General features: G+C 41.9%; 1 protein-coding gene across 4 annotated transcripts in view; it reads right to left on the reverse strand.

Annotated features, from left to right (window-relative positions):
* Window positions 1–16,902, reverse strand: part of gas7b (growth arrest-specific 7b) — a 449,937-nt gene that overhangs the window by 209,453 nt on the left and 223,582 nt on the right. The window lies entirely within an intron of this gene.

Genomic DNA, 16,902 nt, shown 5'->3' on the forward strand with positions numbered 1-16,902 from the left:
TTTCTAAATATTCTGATTCGGGAAGAGCAAATAGTAAATTGCTATAGGACATTGGAAAGAATTAGAACGTTTCAAAGTTTAAGGTCTCTTGGGGCATTTTATGACATAAAGCTTGTCGAATGGAAGTTGTTATAAGTTTGATTCTCTAGTTAACAGTTTTTTTATGGAAAAGTAAAACTGGAAGTTCTTGTGACACAATAATAGTTTCTCCACATCTGAGGCAGGAGGCTCAGGTTCAAGTCCCACCTGCTCCAGAGATCATAGAATCCCTACATACAAAATAAAAGAGGCCATTTAGGCCATACAGTCTGCACCGACTCTCTAAAGAGCATACCAGCTCTTCCCAGTCCCTTAACCTCTCCCCATAACCCTGCATTTACCCAGGCTATTCCACCGAGCCTGCACATCTTTGGACAATAGGAGGAAACTGGAGCACCCAATGGAAACCCATGCAGGCTGCACAACAATGGCATCTCATTAGTCAATATCCTTAGACTGGGTGATATCAAAAGGGCTTAGCACAGCAATCCTATTGTCGTCCTCAGTGAAACCTCAATTAGGAAAACTTTCCTTGGGAGGAAGAAAGCTGAACATCAACTGATGTTCCTGCTCCTGATTAGTGTAGTGTGACCAACTGTCCCTTGGTTTAAAAAGAACAGAATCAACCCATAATTCTGCTGAGTGTCCTGCATGTCTAAAGTTTTGATACACCAGAGCATAAAGTCCATGTCGCAGCTTACCGTGTATCTTGTTAATAATGCAGCTGCATTATGTTCCCATTGCCAGCCACTAGGTGGTGTTGGATCCAGAGAACAGCCAAAAGCTGAAGATGGCAGGTTCGAAACCACCTGATGAAGGAGCAGCACTCCGGAAGCTCGTGCTTCCAAATAAACCTGTTGGACTATAACCTGGTGTTGTGTGATTTTTAACTTGGTACACCCAGTCCAACACCGGCACCTCCAGATCAGTTCTAAACTCTACCCTCTCACCCTCCCTGACCATTTCCCCCCCACCCCCCCCCCTTTCAATCAGCAGCAATCCGCCCCACCCCAGCTCCCATACATCCAGTGATGTAAAGTAAAACAAGTGATACTTCAAAGTGTTTTGCAGCTGGATTCTGGCAAGAGTCACACCGAAGAGAAGTGATTCTAGTGGAGCAGGGTGGAATTGGGTCCAGGCGATTTCCCTTCGCTTCATGTAGCTCAAGAACAAGGCCTTGGAGGCTTTTATGGTACATTGGTAGTGCCCCTCCAAAATCAGGAGGCTTAGGCTCAAGTCCCACCAGTGCTGGATGTGCATCACATATCTGATCAGGCTGATTAAAATAAATACTTACAAAGCTCAGAGTCAATGAGGTGTACAGCTCGGAAACAGACCCTGCAGTTCAACTCGTCCATGCTGACTAGAAATCCCAACCCAATCTAGTCCTATCTGCCAGCATCTGACCCATATCCCGCCAAATCCTTCCTATTCATATACTCATCCAGATGCCTTTTAAATGTTGCAATTGTACTAGCCTCCATCACTTCCTTCGGCAGCTCATTCCATTCACGTGTCACCCTCTGCATGAAAAAGTTGCCCCTTAGATCTCTTTTATATCTTTCCCCTCTCACCCTAAACCTATGCCCTCTAGTTCTGGATTCCCCCACCCCAGGGAAAAGACCTTGTCTATTTATCCTACCCATGGCCCTCATGATTTGATAAATCTCTATAAAGTCAACCCTCAGCCTCCGACGCTCCAGGGAAAACAGCACCAGCCTAGTCAACCTCTTCCTATAGCTTAAATCTTCCAACCCTGGCAACATCCTTGTAAATCTTTTCTGAACCCCTTCAGATTTCACAATATCCTAATAGGAAGGAGACCAGAATTGCAGGCAATGTTCCCTAAGTGGCCTAACCAATGCCCTGTACAGCCGGAACATGACCTCCCAACACCAAATGCCTTCTTCACTATACTATCTTCCTGCGATTCTACTTTTCAAGGAACTATGAACCTCTACTCCAAGGTCTCTTTGTTTAGAAAAACTCCCTAGGACCTTCCCATTAAGTATAACTCCTGCTAAGATCGGCTTTCCCAAAATGCAGCACCTCTCATTTATCTAAATTAAACTCCATCTGCCACACCTCGGTCCATTGGCCCATCTGATCAAGAACCTGTTCTAATCGGAGGTAACTTTCTTCGCTTTTCACTACACCTCCAATTTTGGTGTCATCTGCAAACTTAATAACTTATGCTCACATCCAAATCATTTCTATAAATGATGAAAAGCAGTGGGCCCAGAACTGATCCTTGTTGCACTCCACTGGTCACAGGCCTCTAGTCTGAAAAACAACCCTCTACCACCACTCTTTTCTATCTTCGAGCCAGTTCTGTAACCAAATGGCTACTTCTTGCTGTATTCCATGGGATCTAACTAGTCCCCCACAGGGAACCTTGTTGAACACCTTGCTGAAGTCCATAAGGATCACGTCCACTGCTCTGTCTTCATCAATCCTCTTTTGTTTTCTTCAAAAAAACTCATCAAGTTTGTGAAACATTATTTCCCATGCAGAAAGCCATGTTGACTATCCCTAATCAGTTTTTGCCTTTCCAAATACATATGCATCCTGTCCCTCAAGATTCCCTCCAACAAATTGCCAACCACTGACATCAGGCTAGCCGGTTTATAGTTCCCTGGCTTGTCCTTATCTCCTTTCTTAAACAGGGGCACCACGTTAGCCAACCTCCAGTCTTCCAGCACCTCACCTGTGACTATCGATGACACAAATATCCCAGCAATCACTTCCCTAGCTTCCCACAAAGTTCTAGGGTACACCTGATCAGGTCCTGGGGATTTATCCACTTGTGTTTCAAGACATCTAGCACTTCCTCCTCTGTAATATGGACATTTTTCAATATGTCACCATCTACTTTCCTACATTCTATACCTTCCATGTCCTTTTCTACAGTAAATACTGATGCAAAATACTCGTTTAGTATTTCCCCCATCTCCTACGGCTCCACACAAAGGCCGCCTTGCTGATCTTTGAAGGGCCCTATTCTTTCCCTCCTTACCCTTTTGTCCTTATTGTATTTGCAAAAACCCTTTGGATTCTCGTTAATTCTATTTTCCAAAGATATCTCACATCCCGTTTTCGCCCTCCTGATTTCCATTTTAAGTATACTCCAAGGATTCACTATCTATCCTGTCTATACCTGACATATGCTTCATTTTTCTTAACCAACCCTCAATTTCTTTAGTCATCATCAAGCATTCCTGACACCTACCAGCCTTTCCTTTCACCCTAACAGGAATATACTTTCTTTGGATTCTCATTATCTCATTTCTGAAGACTTCCCATTTTCCAGCCATCCCTTAACCTGCGAACATCTGTCCCCAATCTGCTTTTGAAAGTTCTTGCCTAATACCATCAAAATTGGCCTTTCTCCAATTTAGAAATTCAACTTTTAGATCTGGTCTATCCTTTTCCATCACTATTTTAAAGCTAATAAAATTATGGTTATGGTGCTCCCCCACTGATTCCTCAGTCTGCCTTATTTCCCAAGGGTAGGTCAAGTTTTGCACCTTGTCTAGTAGGTACATCCACCTACTGAATCAGAAAATTTTCTTGTACACACTTAAATTCCTCTCCACCTAAATCCTCAACACTATAGCAGTCCCAGTCTGTGTTTGGAAAGTTAAAGTCTCCTACGATAACCATCTTATTATTCCTACAGATAACTGAGATCTCCTTCCAAATTTGTTTCTCAATTTCCCTCTGACTATTAGGGGGTCTATAAATTCAATTCCCAATAAGGTGATCGTCCCTTTCTTATTTCTCAGTTCCACCCAAATAACTTCCCTGGATGTATTTCCAGGAATATCCTCCCTCAGTACAGCTGTAATGTTATCCCTTAGCAAAAACACCATTCCCCCTCCTCTCCTGCCTCCCTGTCTGTCCTTCCTGCAGCATTAAACTGCTAGTCTTGTCCATCCCTGAGCCACATTTCTATAATTACTATGAGAAAGAGAGCTACTTGCGAGACAGGGAACAGGAACTCTTTTCGTGAGATGGTGACATAGTGGTATTGGCACTGAATTAGGAACCCACAGGAACAGGGCAATGTTGTGGAGACAAGGGCTCAAATTGTACCAGGATAGTTGATCAAGTTTGAATTAAAAAAAAATCAATTTTCTTTTAAAAATACACAGCTGGTTCACAAATGCCCTTGAGGTGAGGAAATCCATCATTCGCCAATCTGACTCCAGACCCAAACCAACGTGGTGTGACTCTTGACTGCCCTCTGAAATGGCTCTGTTTTAACAATTATTGATGGGTATGAAATGCTTGCCTTGTCAATTTCACCCATATCCCCGAAACGAATATAAAAAGCTGGCACCTAGGAAAACAGAATCCAATATGAATTAATAGCCTCAGGTGGGGAAAACAAATTCTCAAAATGACAGCTCTGCAGCACATTAGCCATTTCCTCTGGGTGAATGGAGTCAGTAACTGAAACCAAGTTGACGCTCGGGTGCTGTACGCTGACATGAAATGCTCAAATGAATTGTCATCTGAACTGTTCTAATATACTTAGCACTATGCATGACATTAGGAGCTGCCAAAGAAGGAGAGGACATTCTTCTGAGCTTTTTGCTATAATTTGGAATTCTTATGTTACCCCTTGTTACAGAAGAAACTGGATTATTGATACTGTGGTATTGGAATATCCAACAGGCATTACAGTCACCTATGTATTTGCAACTACTTCAGTTTTTGGATTAGTATTAAGCTGTTCAGTTCCATTAACTTGTATTGCTTCAAGTGACCTAAGTTGAAAATAGAGTCTGAGACTTTTATACCTTCAGGACACATGCTTTGACACAATGACTATATCAAGAGCATGTCTCGAAGATATATTGTATACCACAGACAAAAAATGCATTCCACCTCTGTAAATATATTCAAAAGACTTTTTAAAAAGTTGGTGCCCAACCTCAGTTCGGGGATTGTTGCACTTCAGCATTATGTATGAAAAGATCAAGCAAGTTAAATTATTGAAATAAATTTACTTAATACCAGATGGTATTGAAACAAAAGTCACAAATAGGTTCCACCTTTAGGAAGAGAAGGAGAAAATGGGGGGAAAAGAATTAGCAATAAAAGGTTGAGAATCAAATCACAAACAGTTGCAGTTTGGAAAATGCTAGAAGTCTCAATTTAAAAACAAAATTTATAACTGATGCATTTGTTTCCAGCACAACATTGCAATTTTCCATGTTATTCATTGCAACAACAAAAAAAGAATCAGTCACTGAATAAACAAGTTGGCAGTGTCAGGCACAATGCTCTGAGGTTTGACATTCTTTCCCAAGGATTAGAATCCTGTGATGAGTTAGATGTAGCCAGTAATCTCTCAAGAAACACTGCACATTCTGAGAGAAATGCAGCTCTTGCTAATTCCATATCTTTTGGAAAATTAGAATTCCGAAAGTAGAGGAGCTCCCCACTGTGGCTCAGTTGTTGTCCAATGTGATTCACTTCATTTCATGAATTTTCAAACAGCATAGTAAAAATAACTTCAAAAAGGCATCAGCCTTTAGCAAATCATGCTGAAAATAAGAATCTGTGCTCGTTACCATGGCAGCAGTCATTTGTATCCAAGATTAAAAGTCTACATTTCCAAATCTACTAGTGGCAAGACCTGTGTGTTGGCTCCATGCTTTAGAGGAGGCTGAACAGAGTGAGGTCAGAGCAAAAATACAAAAAAAGTTCAATTGTAGACCTTCTATGATCACAGCAAAAATCCTTGTCCTGGCTCTAATGTGATTAACCTTAAAAGCCTTGACAAGTAATAATGCAGCAGACATTTTTCTACTTGGATTCATTATACAGCAAACACATTTTGAAAAGGGTCAGACTGAGTCAAGATCAAAGTATCGTTTAGAACAATGTACACTTTGAATGGTGATCAAAAAGTATTGCTTTCTTGTAAATTCAAGTCATGACAGTTTTCTGGAAAGAGCTGACATTGGTTTACTGCAATGTCATTCAGGGACTTTTTGTTGAAGGGACAAAATCATACAGGTCTCACTCAACACAGCAGAATTCTTGTGGGATGTGGACAATGGCTGAGCCAGCATGTATTGCCCATTCTAGATTGTCCTGGAAGTGGTAGCGATGGGGTGTCTTCTTGAACCATTGCAGTCCTTAGAATGTCTAGGGATATTCATAACACTGTTCAGAAGTGAGTCACAGGATTTTGATTCTGTGACCGCGAAGGAACAACATTTCCAAGTCAGGATGCTGTACGAATTGGAGAATTTACAGGTGGCAGTGTTTCCATGCATCTAACACACTTGAGCTGCTAAGTGTTAAGAGCTTGCAGGTTTGGAAGATGCTTTCAAAGGAGCCTTGGTGAATTATTGCAGTGTGTTTTGTACATGGTATACATTGCTCCCACTGTGTTGGTCGGGGTGGGGAAGAATGGTAGATAGGGCACTAATTGAGTGGGTAGCTTTGTCCTATAAAAGGATTTGTGCTTCGAGTATTGTTGGAGCTGTACTCATCCAGGCAAGTGGGGACTATTCCATCACACTCCTGACTTTGTGCCTAGTGGCTAAATACTGGAAAAACAGGAGGCTAGTTGCTTGTTGCAAAACTCCTAGCTTCTGACTTGCTGTTCTAGCTCCAATATTTATATTTCTTTGCCTTTGTGGTGTGAACATCACTGGCTAGACCAGCATTTCCCACCCCTTGGTTACTTTTGAAGTGAGATATTTGCACAGGCTTTCCAAAGGGGTAGGAGTCACATGAAGGCCAGACCAGTTAAGGATGGCAGATTTCCTTCTCCAAAAAAGGAGATTTGAGACACAGGTGGGCTTTTATCAAAATTGACAATAGTTGACAAAAGAGATGCTTTTAATTACTAATTGTTATTGAATTCTGATTTCACTATTGGGGTAAGATTTAAACCAAAGATTTAAATCCTACAAGGTCAGTCTGCAGCTATGAACCGCTAATCCAATGAAAGCATCAATTCATCACTGCCGCTCCATAACGGATGGCTTGTGCAGCTCAGTTTTCAGAATCAGAATCAGAATCCCCACAGTGCAGAAAGAGGCCATTCAGCCCATCAAGTCAGCAGGATCCTCTGACGAGCATTCCACGCAGACCCAGTACTCTGCCTATCCCCAAAACCTCTCATTTGCCAAGGCTAATCCACCTATGGTGTTGGAGGAAGCCAGAGGAGCCGGAGTAAACCAAAGTAGACATGGGAAGAACTTGCAAACTCGACACAAACAAACAGTCAGCCACCCAAGGGTGGAGAAGTCAGTTCTTTGTCACTGTGAGGCAGCAGTGCTAACCACTGAGCCACCATGGCACCCAAAAGGGCAATTTTTAGGCAGTGATAACCCCAGAATGTTGATAAGGGGGATTCAGTAATGGTAATGCCATTAAGTGCCATGGATGATAGATCAATTCCCTTCTAAGTAGAGATTGCCTGACACTTGCACAATACAAATATTTAATTACCACTTATGAACTCAAGCCGGAATGTTATCCAGGAATACAAAATATATACCAACACCCCAATGAACACTAACTAGCACATTCAAGGCCCCAACCTTGATCCAATGAGAGGAGAGAAACAAGAAAAATAGTTGGGCTGAGATTATGCATTACATGGTTTCATTATTGTTCCCTGAACACTGATGTAAATCCTGAGCAATAACATTCCCATCCCCACTCAATGCATAGTAAAAGAAAGGAGAGGAATCACAAAATGGATTCCTAGTTTCAGTGTTACTTGGAGTGGTCAAATATTGAATGGTTGCCCCCCAAAGCTGGAGATTAGTAATGAGAGGTGCGCTAGCCTTGTGCTGAGTTGTATTAGGCTCTGCATTGATCAATGTCTTATACTATGTAAACAGCACACTCCCATAATATGTGCTTTTGGAGAGCACAGGAGCAAGACAGGAGAACAACTATAACCTTATAGAGGGAGACAAGTTTGCATAAGGCAGTATTTAGTTTCCAAAGAAGTCAAACTAGTCATTATTGGAACGGAGAAGAAATCAGTAATCTTTCCAATGCTAGACAAAGCAACATGTAACAAGCTGCATAATGTACTGTGTTGGACTGGTGTGGTGACTTTCAGTCAACACACAGCCAATGTGACTTGAATAATTGCGCTGGGAGACTAGAATACATTTTTAAACTAGATTAATTCAGGACACAGCAAACCCAACGCAAGCAAATCATTGTCACTGGGTGAAATAAGTCTGTTCCATGTTTTTAAATTGAAAGGTTTTAGAGCTTAATGAATCTCTTGATTACAATGCAATGGATTTGAAGTAATTGGAGAGTCTCCAGATCCTCCAGAATCAGATGTTCTAAGTTATAAGAGCACCACCTCTGGGACGAAGGGGCTTGGAACACTGAAAATTCATTGGCCTATTGTCCATTATTGCTCGCCAAAGGATGAGAAAATGATTAATGGAACAACAACCTCCCACGCATCACACTGAGTCAGATCCTCTGAATGGCCAACATACACCACCGGAGACTACCTAATGTGAATCAATAGCTGGGATATGAATTCTATGTATATCAAAACTTTCTAAAAGATAATGTACCAAAGTGCCCAGATACTTCTCACATCTCCATACGTGAGGCCTGTTAACCTCCAACATCATTTCTGTAATATCAAATCTCAGGTTCCTATTTACCAAATCAGTGGCTTTGTAGCATTTAGGATCATGATGAAATTGATTTCTCAGACCTCCCCATATTGCTTTATTTTTAAAGCAACTCATTCAGAGATGTGGCCAGGCTAGCCTTTAGTGAACATCCCTAAATTCCTTGTCAGTGAAGACTCAACCACACATGACTGTGGGTCTGGAGTCACATGTAGATCAGACTAAAGTAAGGGCAGCAGCTTCTTTCCCTAAAAAAGGACTTCAGTGAACTAGATAAGATTTTCCAACATTTCACAGACACTATTAGACTGAATACCAGACATATTTATTTCAAATTCCACTATCTGCTGCAGCAGAATGTGAAGCTGGGTCCCAGACAATTATCTGGGTCTTTGGACTAATAGCTCCCACATCAAAACATCAGAGATTCGACTATATTTCTTCTGTCTTAACACAAACAGCATCCATGGGCTTTCGAATTATCAGAATTTTGAGGTGCTTGCATTATTTCTCACAGTTATGCAATATATCTTTAAGGAACCGATCCATGATTTTGACACCATTATGGCATGTAATCTAATGGTATGAAGATCTCCAGTGTCCATCTTACTGAGCTCAGGTCAACCTGCAGTGTGAAAATCCAAGGATAGAGTGCTATAATACTTCCAAGTTTATTTTGTAGTTTCACAGAATATGGGTGTCGCTGGCTAAGCCAGCCCCTAACTGCCCTGGAAAAGTTGGGGACAAGTTCTTTCTTGAACTGCAGCAGTTCATGTGCAGTAGGTTGCCCCACAACACCACATCATGGAGTTCCAAGATTTTACATAGTTCCAGGAATTTAATTCAGTGACACTGAAGAAGAATTCAAAGTCAGGATGGCGAGTAACTTGCAGTTGGAGTAGTTCCTGCTGTCCTGTCCTTCCAGATGGACATGGTTGAGTATCTGGAAAACAATGCTAAGGAATCTAGATGAATTTCTTGCAATGCAGCTTGTGGACAGTACACTGCCTCTACTGAGTGCCAGTGGTGTAGGTAGTGGATGAAGTTCCAGTCATGCTTTGTCTTGAATGGTGTCAAGCTACTGGAGTGTTGTTGGGGCTACACTCCTCCAGGCAAATGAAAAGATTACATCCTCCTCCTGACTCATACCTTGTAGACGGTGGACAAGCTTTGGAGAGTCAGAAGGGAAGTTACTGCAATATTCTTAGCCTCTGACTTGCTTTTGTAGCCACGATATTTATATGATTGGTCCAGTTCAGTTTCTGATCAATTGTAACCCCAAATAGTGAATGGACAATCAAATGTCAAGGGGCAACGGTTAGATTGTCTCTCATTGTAGATGGTCATTGCCTGGGCACTTGCTAACTGCAAATGTTATTTGCCACTCAAACCTGGGTATTGTAAAATAAAGTCCTGCTCAATTTTGATATGGACTACCTCAGGACCGTGTAGTCATGTATGGTGTTGAACATCAACCAGTCATTCGTGAATACTTCTACCTCTAAGCATAGGATGGAGGAGGGACGTTATCACTGAAGAAGAAGAAGATGAGGAACCCACGTAGTGATGTCCTGGAGCAGAGATAACTGACCTCCAACAACCACATCTATCCTCCTTTGCAAAAGGTACAACTGCAACCAAAGTGATTTCTGTGTGATTCCTCTTGACTCTTAGATATGGTCAAGAGTCTTTTCCCAGGGGTGAAGGCATAGGCTTAAAATGTGAGAGGAGAACGATATTAAAAAAAGGGACCTAAGGGGCAATTCTTTTCATGCAGAGGGTGGAGCGTGTATTGAATGAGCTATTAGAGGAAGTGGAGGAAGGTGGTGGAAGCTGGTACAATTACAACATTTAAAATGCATCTGGATGAGTATACGAATAGAAAAGGACTTCAAGGGATATGGGCCAGGTGATGAGAAATGGGACTAAATTAATTTAGGAAATCTGGTCAGCACGGCAAGTTAGACCGAAGGGTCTGATTCTGTGGTGTACATCTCTGACTGGAGTTGTGTGAGGGTTTTGATGAGATTCACTCAAATACAGCCTTGATGTCAAGGGCTGACGCTCATCTCACCTCAGGAATTCAGCTCTTTTGTCCATGTTTGGACCAAGGCTGTAAGGAGGTTAGGAGTGGAGTGGTCCTGGTGGAACCCAAACTGGATGTCAGTGAGCAGGTTATTGCTGAGCAAATGCTGCTTGATAGCAGTATTGATGGCATGTTCCATCACTTTACTAATGATCAAGAATAGACTTATGGGATGATAATTGGCTGGATTGGATTTGACCTGCTTTTTGTGTACAGAACGCACCTGGGAATTTTCTGCATTGCCAAATAAATGCCAGTGTTATATTATTGTACTGGTGAAGCTCGGCTTGGACGTGGCAAGTTCTGGAGCCTAATTCTTCAGTACTACTGCCAGAATATTGTCAGGGCCCATTGCCTTTGCAGCGTCCAGTGTCTCCAGTCATTTCTTGAAGTTACATGGAGTAAGTTGAATTGGCTAAAGATTGCCATCTGTGATGCTGGGGGCATCTGGAAGAGAACAAGATGAATCGTCCACTCGATACTTCTGGCTAAAAAGATTGTTGCAAATGCTTCAGCTTTATTTTTTGCACAGATGTGCTGGACTCCCCCATCAAAGCATGAAGACATTTGTCAAGCGTGCTCATCCAGTGAGTTGTTTAAATCATCCACTATCATTCACAACTGAATGTGGCAGGTCTGCAGAGCTAAGATTGGATCTGTTGGTTTTAGAATTGTTTAGCTTGGTTTATCACTCTTTGCTTATGCTGAGAGACACATACACAAAAAGTCCAGTGTTGTAGCTTCATGGGGTTTACCTTTCATTTTGAGGTGAACCTGGTGCTGCTCCTGGCAAGCCCCTTTGCTCTGTTCATTGAGCCACAGTTTATTCCTCCTGGCTTGACTGTAATGGTAGGGTTTTGCCAGGCCACAAGGTTGCATGTTCCACTGGAGTAAAATTCGGCAGCTACTGTTGGCCCTCACGAATGCCTAGTCTCAAGTTGCTATATCTGCTCAAAGTCTATCACCCTTTTAGCACAGAGATAGTGCCACACAACAAGAAGCAGGCTATTTGCAGTGTGAAGACGGGACTTCACCTCCACAAGGAGGATGTAGTGGTTACTCTTACTGATATTGCCATGAACAGATTGTTTAGCTTTTGCCCAGATGCACAAGTGCCTGTCATTATAATGCACATATGTAAATACGAAGAGTTGAAATAAAAATTCATTAAACTCTTCAATACTATGTGACCCACATCTCATGATAATCTTGCAAGTATCATAGCTGCAGAACATCAACGATCAAATCATCTCACGTCAGCACTGAGCAAATTACTAAATAAGTAATTTTAGTCTTGCAGTCAAGATGCAGGATGTTGGCAACAATTGGAAATATCAAAGACGGAATAGCTAATTTAATAATTATTATTGAGTGATTAAGGTCTAACAGGGGATACAGAGTTTAATAACAAAATGGTTGTGAACCAGCAGTGTTCGTAATTCCATAATGATTACAACAGTTTCCACAAAACAGGTCTTGTATCCCGAAACAGGCAGTTGTCAAAAATATATTTAACAGTTCTGCAGATCAGATCAGTTTTACTGTGACTGGACATAAATAAAGAGACTACATCCTCTTTCACTTTAGTAATCAATACATGACTTATATGGTTACATGAGTAATGAGATAGGACCACACTTTAAGAACAAAACTATTTTGTTTGACTGTTGCTTGAGTACACACTGTAACCCAGATTCAATAGAAGCAATTAATAAAGTTAATCATTTGCGGATGTTGTGTACATAGCCACTGCTTCATTGCATTCAAAATGTCTGAAGTGCTCAGATAATGACTTGATTTCAGTTTTGCAGCATATATTGCTGGTGCCATGAGGTGGACAAAATGTATGAGCAACCCCCTCAGATAGTCCTGGAGTGTCTAAGAATTAAAGATTAACCTCTTCATTCCTGCCATGACGGACCTTGAAGGAGGAGTTTATTGAGGGACATGAAATGGTCCTTGACATGGCCATTTCATTGCACTGGAGTTTCAGTGTTGCCGACCGCAAACTGAGATCAGCACAAAATTGAATTTCTAAAATCTTCTGTTAGATTTGCAAATGCTTTCCATTAGAAGTGGGACCTCTTTACAAGCCTGGCCACACACAGGTTAACAAAAATATCAGAATTGTGGATGCCAGAAATCAGAAACAAAAACAAATTGCTCTGCAGGTCTGGCAGCATCTGTGGAGAGTAAGCAGAGTTAACATTTTGGATCCAGTGACCCTTCTTCAGATGCTGCCAGACCTGTTGAGTTCTTCCTGCAGTTTTTATTGTTGCACACCCATTCAAAGTCCTTCAGTGAGAATCACAGTTAGGGAGATTATTTTTGATGAGGAATAGGTTAACATTAGATTAGGCAGGACTACTAAAAGCATCATTAAACCTGCATTTAAATTTCCTAACACTGACCGGTCTTTGACCTCCTAGTGCTCCAATGAAGCTCAACCCAAGTTTGATGAACAGCAACTCATCTTTCCATTCAACACTTGACAGCCTTCTAGACTGAGTGAATTCAGCAATCTGAGACTGGACTTCCCATTTTGTTTTCTTTGTAGATTTTGGTTTTGCTCATTTTGACAATGTTTTTTTTCTGTTTTTAATTGGCAGTTGTTCCTCATTCTGCCTTTCACACTCCTTTAGAAACATCTTGTGTTTATGTTTCCCCCTTACCACTCCCTTTGGCCCTGTACTTTCAACTCCTTTTATCATTTAATCTCTCCCGCTTTCCACCCCAACGCAGACGTTGCATTTTGTTCCGAATACCCGACACTTACTTGCTAAACCATCTATAACGTTTTATTAATATTTTCGGCTTCAATGGAAAGGAACGTCAACTATTTACCCACAAAAGCTGCCTGACCCGAGTATTTGAGCATTTTGCATTTCCTTTAACCACAAATTTGAATACCGCTTAGAAACCATCACATCTACCACCAGAACGACTGCGCAAAATCAGTTTTAAAGTTGATGATTTATAAGCAGAAATTCTTAGTGCACAATGCAACAGTTGTTATTTGCAATGAAGACATTGTAACCTTTATCTACAGTTTGCAAACTGACATTTGAATTGGTATGCTTCACTGCTCCATTCAACTCAAAAGATAATGCAGGTCACTGACTCGGAGGAATTCCTTACAGGATGACTCACAGGTAGAGCGTCAGTCAAAGCACAAATTAATAAAGTAACCTTTCCTCAATAGCAATCAGTCAAGTATGTATTTGATTATTTTTTATGTATTTTTTTTTTCCTTTTTCTATACACTGGAGTACTACCAGAAGTTCACTTGGTGTCCATGACCACACAGTATAAAGTTAACGTGTATTTTTTCCCCAATATCTGCTCACAGATAAGTTCACTGCAAGTTCTAGACACTACAGAAGGCAAGTTTGTAACCATATTCCTGACAAAGGGCTTATGCTTGAAACGTCAATTCCCCTACTCTTCGGATGCTGCCCGACCTGCTGTGCTTTTCCAGCGCCACATTCTCGACTCTGATCTCCAGCATCTGCAGTCATCATTTTCTCCAAGATTCCAACTGTAGACTATTCAACCATCTCACTTCAGTCCTTAGTTTATATCCACACAGGAAACTTCTACAGGGAATCACTGGGTACAGAACAAGAGATTCTTTTCCTCCTCACTTCCTCAATTAAAAACAAACTTGCATTTATCTCAAACTTAGCACAACCACTGGCCATTTCACATAACTTTATATCCATAGCAGCACTTTTTGAAGTGCAGTTCCTGGCATACAATTGCCAAATTGTCTGTGGGAGTTTGCTGTGTAGAGTCATAATGACTAGATGATCGGTTTTGATAACTTTTTTTATAGTGACTATTTTAATTAACTTTGAACTGGAGTCTACTGATGACCATGTAAAAATCGTTAATTTGTCTGGAAAAATCCACCTGGTTCACCAATAGCATTTAGAGAACAAAATCTGCCAACCCCACCTGGTCTCGCCTACACGTGACTCCAGACCCACAGCGAAGTGCTCTTGGAGACTTCAGGAATGGACAATAAATGCTGGCCTGAACAGTAATGCCCAAATCCTGAATAAGTTTATATATGTTTTAAAAAAATTGGTACAAGGTAAATGCTAAATCTCCAATGACACATGAAACTGCTGACCAAAAATTAACCTTTTAAATAGGATTTAGATCACTATCATACACAATGATATGGTAATATCTGGTCTTTGACATTTCCTGATCAAATATTTTGCAATAATTATAAAATTTCTACTAACACTCTGTTGGATTATTTTATCATGAGTACAGATTTGACATATAGCAAAATGTGACCAAAGCCACTTATTGGCTCAATATCAAGGGTACTGTTTATTGTGAGGAGAAAGTGAGGTCTGCAGATGCTGGAGATCAGAGATGGAAATGTGTTGCTGGAATCGGCGCCGCCTCGTGCTCCCACGAGGAGGTTGAACAGTTCATCCACTTCACCAACACCTTCCACCCCGACCTCAAATTCACCTGGACAGTCTCAGATTCCTCCCTCCCCTTCCTCGACCTTTCTATTTCTATCTCAGGCGACCGAATCAACACGGACATCTACTACAAACCAACCGACTCCCACAGCTACCTGGATTACACCTCCTCCCATCCTGCCCCCTGTAAAAACGCCATCCCATTCTCCCAATTCCTTCGACTCCGCCGCATCTGCTCCCAAGAGGACCAGTTCCAAAAACGCACAGGGTGACACCAACAGGATGGGTTCAATCCCTCCACCGGCTGGAGGTGACCATGAGGGACTCTCCTTCTCAACCTTCCCCCTCACCTGAGGCATGATGACCCTCACGTTAAACCAGTCCCAGCTGTCTCTGTAATGAGAAAGCAGCCCAGTGATCTGGTTGGACTGTGATGACTACACCTTGTTTCTATGGATAAGCCTGTCACTACCAGCAGCAGTTCAGGTCTCAGATATACTACCCCCTTTGCAGTATTTCGGAAATGGGGTGGCCAGGTTTTGATCAAACAGCGAACTGATGCAGTGAACAACACCACAATCTTCACCTCTTTTCCCACTGCATAACAAAAACAATGTAATTGGGTTCCATCATGTCCACAAACTACAACATCACATCAAATTAGACAGGGTCAGGGTCAAGGGTCAAGGTCAAAAAGTGTCATGCTGAAAAAACACAGCTGGTCAAGCAGCATCCAAGGAGCAGGAGAGTCAACGTTTCAACATTTTCACATTCCTGATGAAGAGCTTATGCTCAAAACATTGACCCTCCTGCTCCTCGGATGCTGCCTGACTAGCTGTGCTTTTTCAACCCCACATTGATCTCCAGCATCTGCAGTCCTCACTTTCTCCTAGTCAAGGGTCAATGGTCAGGCTAACCCTAATGATGCTCACCTATCACATTTCCGACACCCCTCCCCCAAGTCCCTCCTCCCCATCTTTTATCTTAGCCTGCTGGACCAACTTTCCTCATTCCTGAAGAAGGGCTAATGCCTGAAACGTCGATTCTCCTGTTCCCTAGATGCTGCCTGACCTACTGTTTATTGTGAAACAACCACAGAGTAGGGGATCCCGTTTCAGCTCTTCTCTTTAATCTCTTCAGAGGTGAAGCCCTGGGTAAAGGAGAAGGTGAAAATAAAATCTAGTCGCAGTGGATACCAAATAATGAGACCTTGTACAAAGTGCGTGGACAACCAACAACGTGAAGGGCTAGATTTGGCTATGTTGTGCTGAAAATGAAGTAAGAAGGGGAAATTCTTAATGCCAGGAATGCAACAGATGGAAGGTTCCTTTTTTAAAAATGGGAAACCCTCCACCACCTGTTGTTAAGATAGGTAGCTGCCTCTTGATGTGCTGTACCAAAGAACTACTGCTTACACATCCCAGTGGTTGAAAGTGATATCCCACCAAAGGCTTTGACTGAACCCATAGCCCTCAGTAAGTGCTGAGAGCCACAGTGGAGGAGGAGGGGGGGGGGGGTGGAAAAGAGGTTGGAGGCCATTCCAAAAGCCCCTCTGCTCCCAACTTACTGCCAATACTTTCACTTTCTGGAGTTGTACAATCACCTTCCTCGCTACCACCCCAAGAAACACTGGGCACTCCACACTCTGGGAGTGCTCCAGCAGCAGGAATGCCATAACCATAAGACA

This window comes from Chiloscyllium plagiosum, chromosome 24 (genome assembly GCF_004010195.1).
Source record: "Chiloscyllium plagiosum isolate BGI_BamShark_2017 chromosome 24, ASM401019v2, whole genome shotgun sequence".
Classification (NCBI taxonomy): domain Eukaryota; kingdom Metazoa; phylum Chordata; class Chondrichthyes; order Orectolobiformes; family Hemiscylliidae; genus Chiloscyllium; species Chiloscyllium plagiosum.